Source organism: Anser anser (assembly GCF_964211835.1).
Source record: "Anser anser genome assembly, chromosome: 16".
In the NCBI taxonomy this organism is placed as follows: Eukaryota; Metazoa; Chordata; class Aves; order Anseriformes; family Anatidae; genus Anser; species Anser anser.
In genome coordinates, this window is record NC_139737.1 from 12849576 (window position 1) to 12865523 (window position 15948).

Below are 15948 nucleotides of genomic sequence, written 5' to 3' on the forward strand. Positions count from 1 at the left end.
CACCTTTAACTCCATCACAGCAACACCTGGCCACCTCGCGGCACACGAAGGAACAGTGCTGTCACCCTCCTCAGCCTTACAGGGGCTGAAAGGGCTCACCAAGGAGCACCCAGAAATCCCAGTGAGGAACAGGAGAAGCAGCCCTGGGACTTCCCTGGCAAGGAAATCCTGCAAGGAATGGCTCCCCTTGTCTCCTTGGTGCTACATGCTGCTGTCCCACACTGGAAGAACATTCCCTGTCTCATGCTGCCTTCCCAGTTTTATATGCCTAAAATATAGAGCACGTGTAATTTATTTTTGAAATATATTCATATACACACACAAAGTATAAAAGTATGCAAAATGAAATAATCACCTTTTTCTGAAAATTTGAAAATTCTCTCTTGCTATGACCAAACTTAGTGTTTGAGTGGCAAAGCCTGGGCTGCAGTGGGTCCCTTTCACCGGTGTGGGATGCCACTGTGTACAGTGGTTCTCGCTCCAGAAAATGTAACGTGACATTAGGAAGATGAGAGGAGCCGCTGGTAGGAAGAGAGGAATGGCTGCTTCAGTCCCACCAACCAGGAACGCTCCCCTTCTGCCTGCAGGAGACTGCTGGAAACGACTCCTACGTCTGCTCCTATCCCTTTCTCTCCCTGGCGATGAAGAGTCACAGGAGGTATTCCCCAGCCAGCCAGAAAGCAGGTCAAGGAGATCATCCAGAAGCCTTTTGGGAGGGAAACTGAGAGGTGCAGGAGGCATAGCAGAGATGGACCTAAACCCAGCCAGGGCACCCAGCCTGCTCCTCAGCACCCACCCGCCCCTGGCAGCCTCAGCACTGGGAAGGGGACACAAGGCAGCATCAGTGCTTTTCTCCCAGGAGGGAAGAGGTCGGCACAGGGCTGGCTTCCAGGGACACTTGCTTCGCCAGCCCCTGGCTACACCAGCGCTGGCACCAATGTTGGGACAAGGACCAAAGTCCCTTTGCATTTGACAGATGCCAGCACCAAGCACTGAGCGATGACAGCACAAGCCCACAGTGATGCTGCGCTCACCAGTGCCGTGGATCTGCAGACAGAATTTACTCTAAAATACACACACAAAAAACAGCCACTAAAGAAAAAGAATCCATTGAAGCTGCTGAATTTGTGGTGTATTTTACAACACTCAGGGAGAAAGAGGAGAGATAATAAATCTGTGAGCTAGTAGCCACAGCAACAAATTGCATTTCTCCTCTGGATGACTTTCCCCCCACAATCAACAGCAATTACCGGGCACCTCAGGGTAATATAGCAAAGTTTATGTTGCTTCTATGGCAAAGTTCTTTTCACAAGTCTAATTTATTTCACGTCTGCAAGGTTCTGATTCATTACTGAACATTACTGGGGGTCTGATCATGACAACCACTGAAAACACAAAGAGAAACACCCTGGATAGAGCTCGTCTTACTCTGCTTTTTTATTTTCTGGTACCAATTAAGAGCCCAGCACACTGGGTTTGGAATGAGGGTGCATTCCCTGACTCTTGGGAACCAGGGAAAGGAAGAAAATAAGGCATTTGAAGAAAGCAGTTGAGGGTGAAAGGAAACGTAGCCCTGCAGCTGGCCATTTAGGTGCCACATGAAAAAATATTAACGAAGGAATGGCTTTGCTTCCTTCTGCACTTCAAAGGCTGCCTCCAAACCACTTCAAACTCTTCTCTGCATTGCTGCGGTGACAAGTCTAACGAGGGGCTAGGAAGCTGGTTTCAGGGCTAGGCTCTTTAGTTTCCATATTTTTTATCCAGAAGGATTTCATTAAAAATATATATATATTTGTTTTCAAGACATCAGCATGAATACATCACAGGTCACCCACCTCCACGCATTAGAAGCCAAGTTCAGAAGCAGAGTTGGTGTAAGACATTTGGCACTGTCCTAGGGCACGGCACAGCCACTGGAGCATCTTGTGCACTTCACAAAGGGCTTGAAAGCAGAAGCTAGGGGAGAAGGATAGCAAGGACTAAAACAAGAACAACGGGGCAGACCCTCCCAGCCCTTGGGGACCCTAGAGCCATCTCCACCTGCTCTCCCTGCTGAATTTTAAGCACATTTGCTCTTGCTACCTTTCAGGCCCTCAAGGTTTTCCGTTTCCAAGGGAATGACCTTCAGGTGCCAAACTCCCAGCCAGAACCACCAGCATGACAGCACGCTGCGCTCAGGTGCGCTCATCCAGCCGGTGGGCAAAGCAGTGGGAAAGCTGCTGGTCAAAAAGGAGATTTATCGGCTCAAAGTCCCTCCAAGACAGCACAGCTTCCAGCACGCTCCTGGCATGCTGGGTCAGCTCTGCAGGCAAGGCAGAGAGAAATGGAAAGGAGAGGTGGCAAAAAGAGCCATCTCCATACCGTGGCTACTTATTAAATTTGACAAAAGGGATTTGTTTGGTTTTCTAAATATTTTGCAGGGAAGCTGAAAGTTCATGCAGGATGGTGTTGTGCTCATGTTCAACAGCAACCACATCCTGCCTGTACCCCTGCAGAGCACACGAAACACGCAGTGGCTGGAGGATACCCCAGAAGGATATCTAGCATCTCCCACGACAGCCTGGCGTGCTACTTTGCTTTCCTTAAACACACTCTTATGACTGCCCACAGATCCCATACAGCAGCTGTTTCACTCTCCTGCAACCTCAGAACACACATGGAGCTGCAGGACACACCATTCATCCTTTTCCAGGTTGGCCACTTGCTCCCCCAAACACATATGGCTGTGCAGGACAGACCTCCTGGAGGTCCCTGGTCCGTTATTGGCAGTAGATGCACTGGATCCATCAAACAAACTTCACCTAGTTTTCAAAACTCTCCCTTAGTCGGGTCAGCCAGAATGGATCTCTCATTTCTGCTGCATTACAATGGCTTCTTTTCATGCTATATTTGTGAAACATCATGATTTCTGCAGAGAAAAAGAAAAGCTTAACAGTAGCCTAGATCATGGTCCTGGAAATACGCCCAACTTGCTAATACAAAGCACAAGGGCTAACACAGAAGCCTCTTCCCTGTTTGAACAGTCTCTTCAAACTACAGCCACCCAAGCAATATTCTTCTGCCAAAGTAGTTTGCTACCTCTCTCTCCACAATTTTTTTAGACTGCTAGAGCCAAAGTACCCTGCCCTGCTGCCACTGAAATTAATAGATGTTTTGCCATTACATTCAGTGGGATGAAAATTAAGCCTTAAGAAAGCCAGACAATCACACCGCAGTCCATATTCATGTAGGGAATACTGCAAGCAGGATTTAAAAGGACCTTGCATTTATCTTTGTACTGCCTGTGCACCATCTGCATATAATTGCTTGAGTCTACAGATGCTGCAATGCTCATCAAAAGCTATATTCTTACCCACACTAGGTCTCTCTTTCAACTGGAAGGAAATTCTCATTGCTTTGCAATCTATACGCAGCCATTTAGCATTTAATAATTCAAATTGTAACACAATATTTGATGGAAAATAGTCATTATGGATTTATAACACAATGCAGGTAGTTGAAGTACACAAATTTCAGCGTTTCAGGAAATGGGTACTATTTTCAAACAGACCTAATCCCGTAACAAAAAAGACATCCATAATATTGTCCATAATCTTGTTTTGCTACTTGCATCTAAGGGTTTGGGTTGATTCCCCCCCCCTCTTTTTTTTAAAAATGCTCAACCGACTGAGTTATAGCAGAACATTTTTCTACACTGCGAAGCTTATTTACATACTGTAAATAACTATGAATGCAATAAAATTGTGGTACAAATACCATGAAATAATGCCTCAATTTGCAGTTGTTTTACATCAGCATATTTTATAGCAGTGTTTACTCTAGACTGAGAAACAAATAAATAGACAAAAAGAAAGACAAAAACTTCTCTATTACCCACACTCCAGTGGGGCTCCAGCCCACAAACCTGCACCGTGCTTAAATCATTGCTTAAACAACATTAAAAATCAGAGACCACAAACGATGCTGGATTCCGACCTTGAAAGTGCAACACAGGAGGAAACAACAGGGTTTGTGTCCCACATCACTCCCAACCTCATGTCCCAGGATGCACGCCCTGCAGTAAGCATGGTGAGCCCGGGGCATGGCTTGCCTTGGATAGCTGGTGGATCCTGATGCAGATCCTGATCCCTTCCCTACATCGCAGACTCCACGTGTGATCTGGGGGCGGTTTCTCCCTCTGTGTGCTCAGGTTCCCCAGCTGACACTTTTATCTCTCTGACTTATCCATTTGGATGGCACTTCAGGTCCTGACCCTGCTTCTGGTCTCTATCAGCACTCTCAGCAAACAATTCTTGAGACTAACCCTTATCCTCCACTTTCTTCCATTGAGAGCGCCTGGTGGTAATGGTCTGAGCCATCTTCTTTTTGTAACCCAGCTCCCACACAGCCACCAGAAGCCACCCACCTGTTGGGCATAAGGCTTGAAAGCCCGGTTGACACCAGGGCTGGGATATACACAAACAGGATCTCATACTCTCTTCCAACTACCCGCTGCAAATTTGAGTTGCTGATGACACAAGGAGAACCATCACCTTCCTATCCAGAGGCCTAATGCTTGCTCCTAATTTAGATTTCTCTGCCTGTCTTGGGTTTCTGATGAGACAAGTTTCCACAGTACCTGCATGATGATTTGATCTGCCTTTTATATAAAAAAAAAAAAAAAAAAACTTTTAACGTATTAAACGTATTAGTAGGGCTCATGGGGATCATTTCGGGCTGCCAGCAGGGCTTAGCCAAGATAGGCCAGGTATAATGGCAAATCTCATAGTCCACTAGCTACCATCCCCACCAGTCAAAGAAATTTGTCAGACTCTGCTACTCCTTGGAACAGATGGGTCAGGAGAAAGATTTTTCTAAATTCTTTTTTCCTCCTAGCATATCAGAGAGCCAGAATAGAGCCTTGAAATGATAGAGTGCAATTTTCTCCTTCCTTTAAGCACGCACAGAGATGCAAATAGTCATTTCCAAGAGCTTAAAACCCCAGGGAAGTAGATAATAAGCAATTACTCTAACCAGATAGCACTGATGTCTAAAAATTAATTTCTGTGCTAACATCCTACCCCTTAAAGTTTTAAATTTCAAAGGAGAGTATCTTCTGAAAAAGATACACAGGTGTACAATTATGTTTCCTAGACATCTGTCTCCATCTACTCTTGGTAGGCATTAACCCTGTCTGCAAGGCACAGGCTGCACACAAGAGCCGTTCATGTGCTACTGCCCAGGTACAGGTGCCTTTAGACAAGAAGTGCCACTGAAGTATGAGGCACAGTACTTATCAAAACAAATTGAGACATCTAGCATCGCCAGTAATCGCTGAAGTGGGACAATAAAGCCCTCAAAGTCAGAAGAGTTGGGAACACGATCGCGGAACCTGGTTCCCCCAAGCAGCCCCTCTGGTCGCAGCACTCAGCTCGCAGGCAGCGATGTTAAACCTCCAACAAATGCTCCGGGCTGCTGGCCCATGGGGACGTGTTTCACCTTCACACCACGTGAATATTCCTCCCTCTCTCCCTGAGCTCAGATACCACTCACGAAAATGACACCAAGTCTTAAGGGTAGATGCTACCTTCTTCCACGATGTTTAATGGAAAAACAAGAACTGTTACATGGCTGCAGGTACTGTGAAACCACAGAACTCTCTATTTAGTCCTATAGCACCATTAAGAATAACCAAAAGAAGTGAAGATGAATAAGCCAGCTTTAACAGCAGCACTTTGGATTTACAGTACTATTAGTCAGATGTGATTTATAATAAATGAGCCCATCATGGTCTATCTTGCACCTGAGGTCCTCAGACATGTCTAAAGCTATGCTCAAAGAACCATCCCAGCCACCTGCAGATACCTTTTATCATTTATTTGCAGTCATTCTTCGAAGGTAAAATACTGAAAATAGATATTGAGTATCTACATATGGATTTAGTGTCTACCTTAATAAATGCTTGCATTTGGAACTGGCTCAGCAACTACTGCGTAATCCTTAAAACAGGGAAAGGCTGCTACTTTGAAAGGGTTCTGTGAATATTAACTGACAAATATCTATTAATTTGTGATATTCTGTGGAAAAAAAAATAAACCTCAAAATCAGAACCTCTACCAAAGCCCTTCCTGTTGTTCTGCTTCCTGCCCCTTCACATTCAGCACTGAACAGTCTTGGAAAACTATCTTAGTAGTAACTTTGAGCCCCAAGATCTCATTTTTTATTTTATGTCATTTGCCAAACATTCCTTTATATTTTTTTCCTGCAGCTCTGAGTGTTCTCTGCCCTTCATTTCAATTAATGATGTCATAGATCAGTATATTTTCCCAACAAACTATTAAATTAACTGCCAAGCTCTTCCTTCATTTTTTATTCAGGGAAAGGAAGGAAAAAATAACCACAGCAAACTGATGCGCTTAACTCTTTATGATTTCAAATAAAAGCCAGAAAAATGATGGTAATGTTTTGCCAGCCCCGCGGTTTAGCCAAAAAGCACACTGTACATCTTAGTTATGTCATGTTTTATTCCTTAGCCTATGAAGATGCTGGAGAGGAATGTGTCAGGGTCAAAAAAACAAAATGAGAAGAAACTAGCAGCAACTCCAAGTCAGAGATTTTTCAGTTGCTTAACACCTTCACAAATAACCTTGTTCTTCTCTCCCCCTCTAAAAACAAAGACACAGCACAAGGAAATAAAAAACGCCACATGAAGCTTTTATTTCCAAGTCTGTGGAAGTAGTAGTTTTTCATCTTTAGCTTTTGCAGTTACAATCCTCGTCACGTCCTTTCCCTGCTGGCCGCGGGTAGCTGACTGACAGTACGCTGTCTGCATTCATACTGCGTTAGGAGAGGGTCAAATACTGCCCCAGACAAACAGGCTGCAGAAAATTTCCCCTCCGGACCCTCCATATTAAATATTTACAGATACTTTGCTCATCATTGGACCACCAAGGACAGAAAAGTGTTCACCACGTGATGCATAAACTTTCCACCACCTCTTTTCCAGCTACTTTCCCCATTTTCCCAAGCAACAGTCCCCACCTTTCCCCCTCTGCACCCTTTCTTTGTCCTCCCTTTCCCTACAATCTTCCTCCTTTCTCCCACAGGACAGCCCAGGTTGGAAGGACCTCAAAAGATCATCAAGTCCAATCTTTTGTGGGAAAAAGAAGCCTAGACGAGATTCTCCAGAGCTCTGTCCCATTGCATCTTGAAAGCTTTCAGTGATGGGGATTCTACCACGGCCCTTACGAGGCTGTTCCAGTGATTTTATGTTAACGTACATTTTATTCAGTTCTGACAAAAAATGGATTTTAAGTCCATTAAGGAACCCTCTGACCTGCCTCATGCCACTACTCTAGCTACCAACGAGCAAGGAGCTGTTAGGTGGTTAGACTGTGGGGCAATCCTTGTACATTAACTGCTGATGAAATTCAAAGGGAGATAATCATTTGAGCTCCATGAAAAGAAAAAAAAAGGGGGGGGGGGACCCAAGCAAACAACAACAAAACACACCAGAGAAAAATGCAAGATGCAAGCCACAAACTCTCAGTAGCAGTGCATGCCTTAGCAATGAGTATTTTAGCACAGCAGAGGCAAGTTTTGACCACTTCTCCAGCGCTTAGGCTAGGCAACAGGATGCATAGGATTAAACCCCATAAAATCCTCCAGCACCTCAGGGTAACATCTTTGGCAACTGCAGCCCGTATGGGGATTTGGAACAACTGCAATATCACAGCAGCCCACACAAATCGCTGGCAAGTATAGGAGGGAATTCCTGAAATTATATGGGGCTCCTGAATCCAGGGAAGAAAACCCAAAAGTTACATGGATGTTAACCTGAAGAGACGAATCCAGAGATTAAAGAAATTGTAGCACCAACAGTTGCAGAAAGCTGTTTTAACTGCTACCTCCAAGGACTCCAGAGATGCAAAAACATCCAATGCATTTGTGAAGGGAGACCTTACATGATTGCTATAGAGGCAATACTACAGGGTCCAGCCACAACCACACTGCTACCACTGACCTGTGCTCCACTGCATCCAGCGAAATCTCCCATCACCGTCAGGCTCTTTTCAATTACAAGCGTCTTTTGACTTTTGATTATTATTACTAAAGAGAAAACAAGGCTGGAAATCATCACAAACACTTCATGGCTCTCCACTCTCTAGCCCTCCTGCTTTCTAAGGGCAGTGACTCACAAGCTGGGATACACTACTCTGGTCACCCCCTGAAAAGGAGAAGACAACTTCAGGGACTGCATTTCTCTCCAAAGCTCCCAGTGGTAATTATTGCAACGAAAAGGATGACTGATGCCCATTTCCTTCTTAGTTCCAGACAGCACCCAGCCTCGTTCTCCACAGGCACCACCTCTGTGAAGAGGTGCTGATAAGGGAGGCTGTCACGCCAGCTTCCAGTGGACAGTAGCAATATTTTTTCCTGAGCTGACAGGTTGGTTATATGTTAATTTATTTTTAATTACAGCCTGTTTACAGCCCACAAGCCTTTGTTGCCCTCTCGTGGCTGGTCCACCTGCAAGAGAAACACTGGGAGTAGAAAGACCTCTCAGGTCATAGAGTCCTATCATCCTTTATTGCAGACAAATGCATTATATAAGCCCTTTAATAAATGTTATCAATCTCGTCTGTAAAAACTCGTTAGGTTAATGTGATGCTATTTTTATTAAAGCTCAGAGAACTCACATTTAACAGCAATTGCGGTGTTTAAACATGAAACAACTCTAAAATGATAGGAGTCAGAGCTTGGTGTCGACTGCAATTCACAGTCCCAAACCCCATCTCGTGAAGTCAGGCTGGCTTTTCAGTTCTGCAATTACACCCCCAGCTTTTCTCAAAGGTGGCAGTGATTCCACATACTCAGACGATTTAGACCTGCTCCCGAGTGAAGGAATTGACTTCCATCTCTCAGCTTGCTCTTCACAGCCTCCCCTAAAGCCATCCAAAATTCAGATGGAAGGCACTCCCACCAGGTTGCTGCCACATCCTTCAAAACAGAGCATCCTCCCTATGAGGATCACATACCAGGCATTTGACTGCATGTAGTGTGTTACGTACCAGCTAACAGCATGAGAAAAATCATGATCCTACAGCTACAAACTGCCTCTTTGAAAAGATTCACCAATAAACTGCAGCTATGCTAATTTTACACAACAAACCAACTTTTGTGGTAAGGCATCTTTAGGGGCAGGGGAAGATCTTGCATGCACTATAGGAACTCCACCTCTGCCTAAAAACTCTCAAAAAAAAAAAAAGAGTTAGTTGGGTTGGAAATGAAATAAGAGCTTCAACCTAGAGCTCTGAATTAAGCAAATGGAGAATTGTTTCTTCCTGGGAGCACTTCGTTTCTTTAACTGGCACGTACAGTAAATCAAACTGAAACGAAAGAATTCAAGACTCCATTCTGATTTCTGACAGCAGAAAGCAGAGCTCCATCTCCTCACCATTTGCTACCATACAGTAGAGAGCCACCAACCTTGCATGCGTGTCCTCACCTCTTTTCTCCCTGGAGCAGATATTCACAGGTGTCTGCAGGGAGAGGACGGGAGCAGAGAGCAAACTCAGGAAATTCTTCCTCTTTCAGACATCAAGAGTCATCCTAGAAAGCAGAAAACAACATCAGCCATCTCTCTGAACATCTGACAGGAGACAAGAAGAGCTAGCATTTACTTGAACTCTAGAAAGCTTTAATTTAAGTTTAATTTTCATCAACATAGACTTCTTGCAAGACAGCTTCTGCTTTCTATTAAACTCTCTAAAAACCTCCATCCCCAAACTCTCCTTAAGCTGTCTCAGCAACCTGGCAATTGTCACACGCATTGCACAACCAAGAAGACAAAAGGCCATAGATTAAGTAAAGTTGGTGCTGAGTCCTCATTAGTCAGGTGTTGGCAGGACTTTATTAATGGCAGTAATTAGTAGAAAAAAAGTTCAGTGATGGCAGTGGAAAATTCCACCACTTAAATATTCATTACTATCGACTCCTTTAGCTTCGTGGTGCAAGCTATCTTATTAACTTCTTCTGGGCCAGCATCTCAGGTCAGCTCTGCTAGTGGCATTGAAGGTGAAAGGCGAGGAATGTTAAACTTCTTTCAGAAGTCAGCAGAATTATGCTAAGGCAAATGACCGCCCCTCAATTCCCTGAGCATCCACTTCAGTTTTCCAAGACAGGGCAGGGCAAACTGAGCACAGCTAACAAGTCCTACGCCTTTTAATCCACAAACAACAGAAAACAAAAAGAAAGACCAAGAGGAAAATAAAGCACTGAGCATAATGACATTGCAGTAAACACAAAAAGATTGCAGAGCCATAGTGTGCTCTGCAATTGTCTAATAGAACTGATTAACTGATTAAGATCAGCAGAGCAATCTGGAAGCAAATGTTGGTAGTAAAATATCTAGGACAAAATTCTCAGGAAGTTCTAATATTGCCATTTCTGGCTGGTCAACCTGGAGACCATTAGGCCTGCTTTATGAGAAAAACCTGAATTCTTGAGCATGCTAAAGGAAGCAGAGGCACTGGTCCTGGTGAATCAAAAACTCAAGGTCTGTTTTTCAAACTCTATCTAAAGTTCCCAAGGAGCTCAGTTTTACCTTGGCCCAGCTGTAGGCGATGAAGGCAGCTCAGAGGCTCTGTGCTACATCCTTTGGTTTTCAATTGACCAAGGGTCAAAAGCTCTGCAACAGAAGGTGTTCCACCTGAAATCATTTGCAGTCAGTATATCTCAGTTGGGCCACGGTCCTGTAAGATGTCACACATATTAAATGTATGACCTCCAACATATTAAATATAGAATCATAGAACATCCCAAGTTGGAAGAGACCCACAAGGATCATCGAGTCCAGCTCCTGAATATAAAGATACTCCAGGCATGTGCATAAAACCCAAAATATCTACTCATATAGCCTGGATTTTTGACTGTTTTCATCTTCCCCTCTAAAGCATATTTCCACTCAACAACACACAACCTACACAGCCAAGGGCAAAGCCCACCAACTACAGCATGAGGGTATTTATCTCCTCTGGTAAAGGAGGAGAAGGAGAAGGGGAAGAAGAAAAAAAAAAGAAAATTAAAAAAAAGAAGAAAAGCCATGCCCATCCCATTTTTCAGCTGGCAGTAGTTATTCTACCAGCACACAATTAGATGGAGCTATGGCAAATTCTGCCAGCTGGAGGACCTTGGAGTTTGATCCTACTGGCCCAAAGCATTTTTGAGATAAGATCCGTGATTCTCAAAAGCCAGTCAGGTCCTCTGTGGCTTTTTCTCCTACCTCTGAACCTGGGATAGTGATTTGCTGTGTCCTAGTGGTGCTGTACATCATAACACAACAGCTGTTAAGTGCTAGAAGAGCTTCAGGCTGGAGGGGGAATGCATAAACCTACAGAGTGTTTTATTGCTTAAAGTAAATGGTAGTCTTTGTACGGCACTTTAAAAAAGAGGCTGAGCAGATCTGACCTTTCTACAGTCCTCTAACTTTTACTCAGAAGAAGATCCCAAGCCCAGCTGGCAGTGAAGTAACACAAACTCATGACACACAACTACAGCACACAGTGACCAGCTCAAAAGAGATGGTGCTTTTTAGAAAAGGCCAGTTTAGGGGAATTTATAAATAGCTGCAGAAATGCAGCCTCTTGCAAAAGGCAATGCTGCATTAAGAAGCCTCCATCAAAAACAAGAAGGCATTTAAGTGAGATTATTCCATTTCTGGAGTAGAAACATTTCCAGAGGTCTAGTTGGTTCCACATTTTACCCTTACGGGTAGGATACATGTGGAAGGATTTAAGATAAAGCAACTCCATTTCCCATTGTACTGGTTGTCCTGCAATACCCTTCTATTTGTTTTTCTGTTTGCAACAGCTTTTCACCTCCATGGTGCATAATCGGTTCTCATTTGTGTCTCTGCTTTCATCTCCACTAAATATGGTCCGCAGTAATATTTGGACTTTTTGCTTGGTTTAGATTAAATGTATAAATGGGAGTGCATGGAAATCCACACAGTTCGAGCAAATGAAAAAAAAGCTTTCCCACTGTCACCTGGGCTGGAAAAGCAATGCTCCCTGCCTGGCATTAGGCATGCAGAGCACTGGCAGCAAAGCTCCTGAGACACCATCTGTGCACATAATAAAGAGCGGTGGGATTTTTGTAACAAAAATGATTGAATTTGCTTTCTGCTTCCCTTGCAGTGGGAGTATGCCAGCTATTAAGTGCCATAAGAACTTGCTAGACTACCTTTGAATATAAAATTTATCTTCTCTGATTCATGCCCTCTCCCACCTCTGCTAGTGATGCTGGAGCTGCTATAGGACATGCTGTAGTCATTTTGTTTAGGCAAAAGTAAGTCTACCTTCCTGGGACTGCAACCTAAATTAGGAGCGTAAATGTGCTGGGGAGAGGAAGCCTGAAATGCTTCCAGGATTTGCCTTGTTCTTCATTGTCAGTAGGACAAACCTCGAGTGACCACTGGGTCTTAACACCTCTCCTAAGCCTTTTAGGTGTTCGTGCCAAAGCTGAGCCCAACAAAAAGGTTAATGTGCAGTGCCATCTGTCTTTGTCGTGTTATGAGCTCCTGGCCACTGGTTTACTCTAGCATTTGGCTACTTCGCTATCTGCTCTCAAGTAAGAAGGGAACTCTGGACTTTAAGGACCAACATCTGCCTTTTTTTTTTTTCTATACATAAACACATTTCGGCTGCAAGCATTACCACCAGGAGCAGAACCACCACCCCAGTAGAAGTGCGCCTTGCTAGACCTGTTTGCTTTGCATTATAATGCCAAATTCTCTGCGAGGCTAACATTTTCTATCTTGAGTGCCCAGATCAGGCTGAAGAGGTTTGAAATAGCTCAGCCAAAATGAGTCAGGTATTTCAGAAAACAAGAAAAAAACAAACTCCTAAGCTAAAATCACTCCTAAGCTAAAAATAAACCCAAACCAGCTGGTGATGCTCTCCCTGGGAGTGTCAGAGCATCTCATCCTTCCTGGCAGGGACACAAAGTGCTAGCAGGGAGCTTTGAAACATGACCATGGTCATAACACTTAAGTGAACGAGGCAGGCATATAAACCAATTTAATTCTGGCCTTTTCCTGTCACCGCTACACTTGACTTTGGTCCCCTGGTATCTTGCATGTACTGCTTGTGCGGACATACAAACGGCACTCAGCCCAATTACACCCAGCCGAGTCTCATCAAATTTAGGGGGCTGTGGGATGTAAGTGGTGAGAGCTGAACCTGTACAAATTGGGCAACAAAGAGAGGAGCAGAAGGAATAGCAGTCAGTCCTGGTGGGATGTGACGGTGAAGTGCCCAGCCACCTGTGGCTCCAGGTTCATCATGAGAGCTGGAAAAGCAGCACTGATGTGGTCAGGGGCTGTACAGCAGCAGTGAGCTGCCCAGCTGATAGTGTCCCTGGTATGTGACAGATCAGCAGAATTGCAGGCTCTCCTCTGCTTCCAGGAGAGGGAGGCAAGGGGGAGCAAAGACAGAAGAGAAGGAACAAATGGTCTGTCCCAAGGCCTGATGGTTTTCTTCACAGCAGATCTGCATAACTGGCACTTAGCAGCCCTGTGGCTGAGCTGGACGCTGTCCCCGAGGAGTGCCCATCACTGCAGAGCAGCCGAGGTACCCACAGCTACGTGCAAGAATTAGAGATGGAAAAGGAAAAGCTGTAGGGTCTGCCTGCTCTGATCTGCTGGTCTCCAGCTCACGGGAGGGGTGAGCACACACCGGCCAGTCTCTGCAGGGCCCCAGGAGAAGACTTTCCATTTTCTTCTGCCGAAACACCAGCTGTCCCCTCCCCTTGCCCACAGCAATGCCCATCCTTGGTAAATCCAGCTCTGCACAGGAGCCAGTGGGCAGGCCTGGTTGTGCTATAAATAACGATTTAAGTCCACGGTAAAAGATTCCTAAAGTGCAAATAAAAAAGGCTGCTTGGGCTCCTGTTAAGCTCCTGTCCCCGTTAAGCTTCAGTGAGGAACATTAGCAGTGAAGCACTCTCATACACGCTGACAAATGCTTTCTTCCCTCCCAATCTCTCTGCTTGTCTCCTTTCTACCCCTCTCCTGCCCGTTGCCAGCCCTGACTGACATTTTTTGCACTTACTTCATTACTGCATCTCCAGAGGGTTAGGGAGGGGTGAGAGGAAAGGAAGAATGAGAAAAAGGAAAAAATAATTACAACTGGATTTCATCGACAAGAAGAAAAAAAGGAAGTGTCCCTCTGGGTTTGATCAATAATGCAGCACTTGTTATCTTGATCTTCTTAATAAACCACAAGCAACCCACATATATTTCTATCTGTGAATCAATTCTTCACAATGTTTCCACCACAATATAGCCAGTACATGCAACCACACAAAAATAAAATGAAACGGGCTGGTTTATTGATTGTCCGAACAAGAACCCTTGTAGTTTGCATAGATTATCAAGCGCAGAAGTGCTGCCTGCTCTGCCTCTATTTAATTACTTTTGCTTTGTTTCAGACTTTCTCTCTTCCCCGTTGGGACCTCATGCATCACTAGGCAATCCCCTATCCCATATCAGTGGCTAAATCCATCCATTTTAACCCCAAATACACTTACTAAGCCTGCAACAAGAATTGTTTTTGTATCCGTGTGCCCTGTTGGAGAAAGCCTTCTGGGCACCGATTTGTTTCTCTTAAGTGAGAGGTGACGGAGGTGTCACCGCACTTCATGGGAGGCAGAACTGGCCCAGCGCTCCCTGCCCAAGAGGAAGCTTAATTACATAGCTAATTATAGGGGTGGGTTCTTCCCCTCTCACCTCCTTTCTGTTCCTGTCTTGGAGCCTGCGAGCAAAGCTCATCTCCTGCGCCCCATGCACTGTGATGCAGCAATCGCCTCCCTGAGTGAGGCCAGACCTCGGAGCCCTCCTGGGCTGACCTTGAGAGCTCCTCATGGGGCTGTGCCGGCCCTCAGAATAGGCAACCATCAATAAAATGCTCACAGGCACTGTGAGCACGGGAATTTTCATCTCCCAGCTGCAACGAGCCGGGCCAGATGCCGCAGCAGCACTGGAGGTGAAGCCTCTGGAGGAGCTGCCCGTGGAGAAGGGCTCCCCGCTCCCGGCTGCTCAGGGGCCTGCAGCAATGCACCCCATGGTCAGTGCCCAACAGGATGCCAGAACACGCCTTACACACACAAAGCCAAATTATACTCACGTCATCTATAGGTAACCTGAGATTGCTTTTATCACCCCAGGTGGAATTCCAATTCTTTTCTTTTCTCCTCTCAATAGCACCATTTCTATCTGCAAAGGAAATAAGAACAAACCAGGTTAAGCCTTCAAGTTTTAAGCAATGGAGAAAACACTAATTTTCAGTTTTTGCGACTGTCTGATGAAAACAATAACCATAGAAGAAGCAAGGTGATGTCTCATTCTCAGTTGATCTGGGTACAGGATATTGTTTCCTGTGAGTCTGGCAGATCCATGCCACAGTTTGCACTGATCAGAAGGAGGTCCTACAGTCATTTCCCACCTTTCTTCAGCATTTACCATGGATATTACTAAGTTTTGAGAAGACAGACCCTGAACGTATGCAGATGAGTCCCCCTTTCCTGCTGAGCCAGCATAACATCCTTCAAGAAAAAATGTAATTAAGTTAGACTTGTGAACGGTAATGAGTTTCTATTACACCCTGCTGAGAGTAGCAGCAACATCTGAAAATTATTTTTCGCTGTCTACAACCAGGCAACAGCTCCTTTATTAGACAGGGGGATGGAGCTGATGGCTTGGACCAGTGCAGTTCCAGGAGCAAACAGTTGGGGAAGATGATGCTGTGGACTACAGCTCTGTATCAACCTGCACAGAAAACCATCCTTCGCTCTAGTGGGACAGTGCTGGAAGCCTTGGAGAATGGCTTATGCAAAGCCTCTGGCTTATTTGAACCTCTGGCTCAAGGGACTGCTGAGCCAGGGGCCGCGGCCCTCTAGGCTGGGAAATCC

General features: G+C 45.0%; 1 long non-coding RNA gene across 4 annotated transcripts in view; it reads right to left on the minus strand.

Moving 5' to 3' along the window:
- Positions 1 to 6125: 6125 nt before the first annotated feature.
- The window catches only part of LOC310882378, a 54059-nt gene continuing 44236 nt past the window's right edge, over positions 6126 to 15948 (minus strand). For 2 of the 4 annotated variants that reach the window (XR_014572924.1, XR_014572925.1), the window contains exons 2-5: positions 15165 to 15253; positions 10586 to 10733; positions 9488 to 9591; positions 6126 to 8508 (exon numbers count right to left, since the gene is read on the minus strand). This is a non-coding gene — a long non-coding RNA (uncharacterized lncRNA). The other 2 variants (XR_014572926.1, XR_014572927.1) reach the window with 2 other exon arrangements.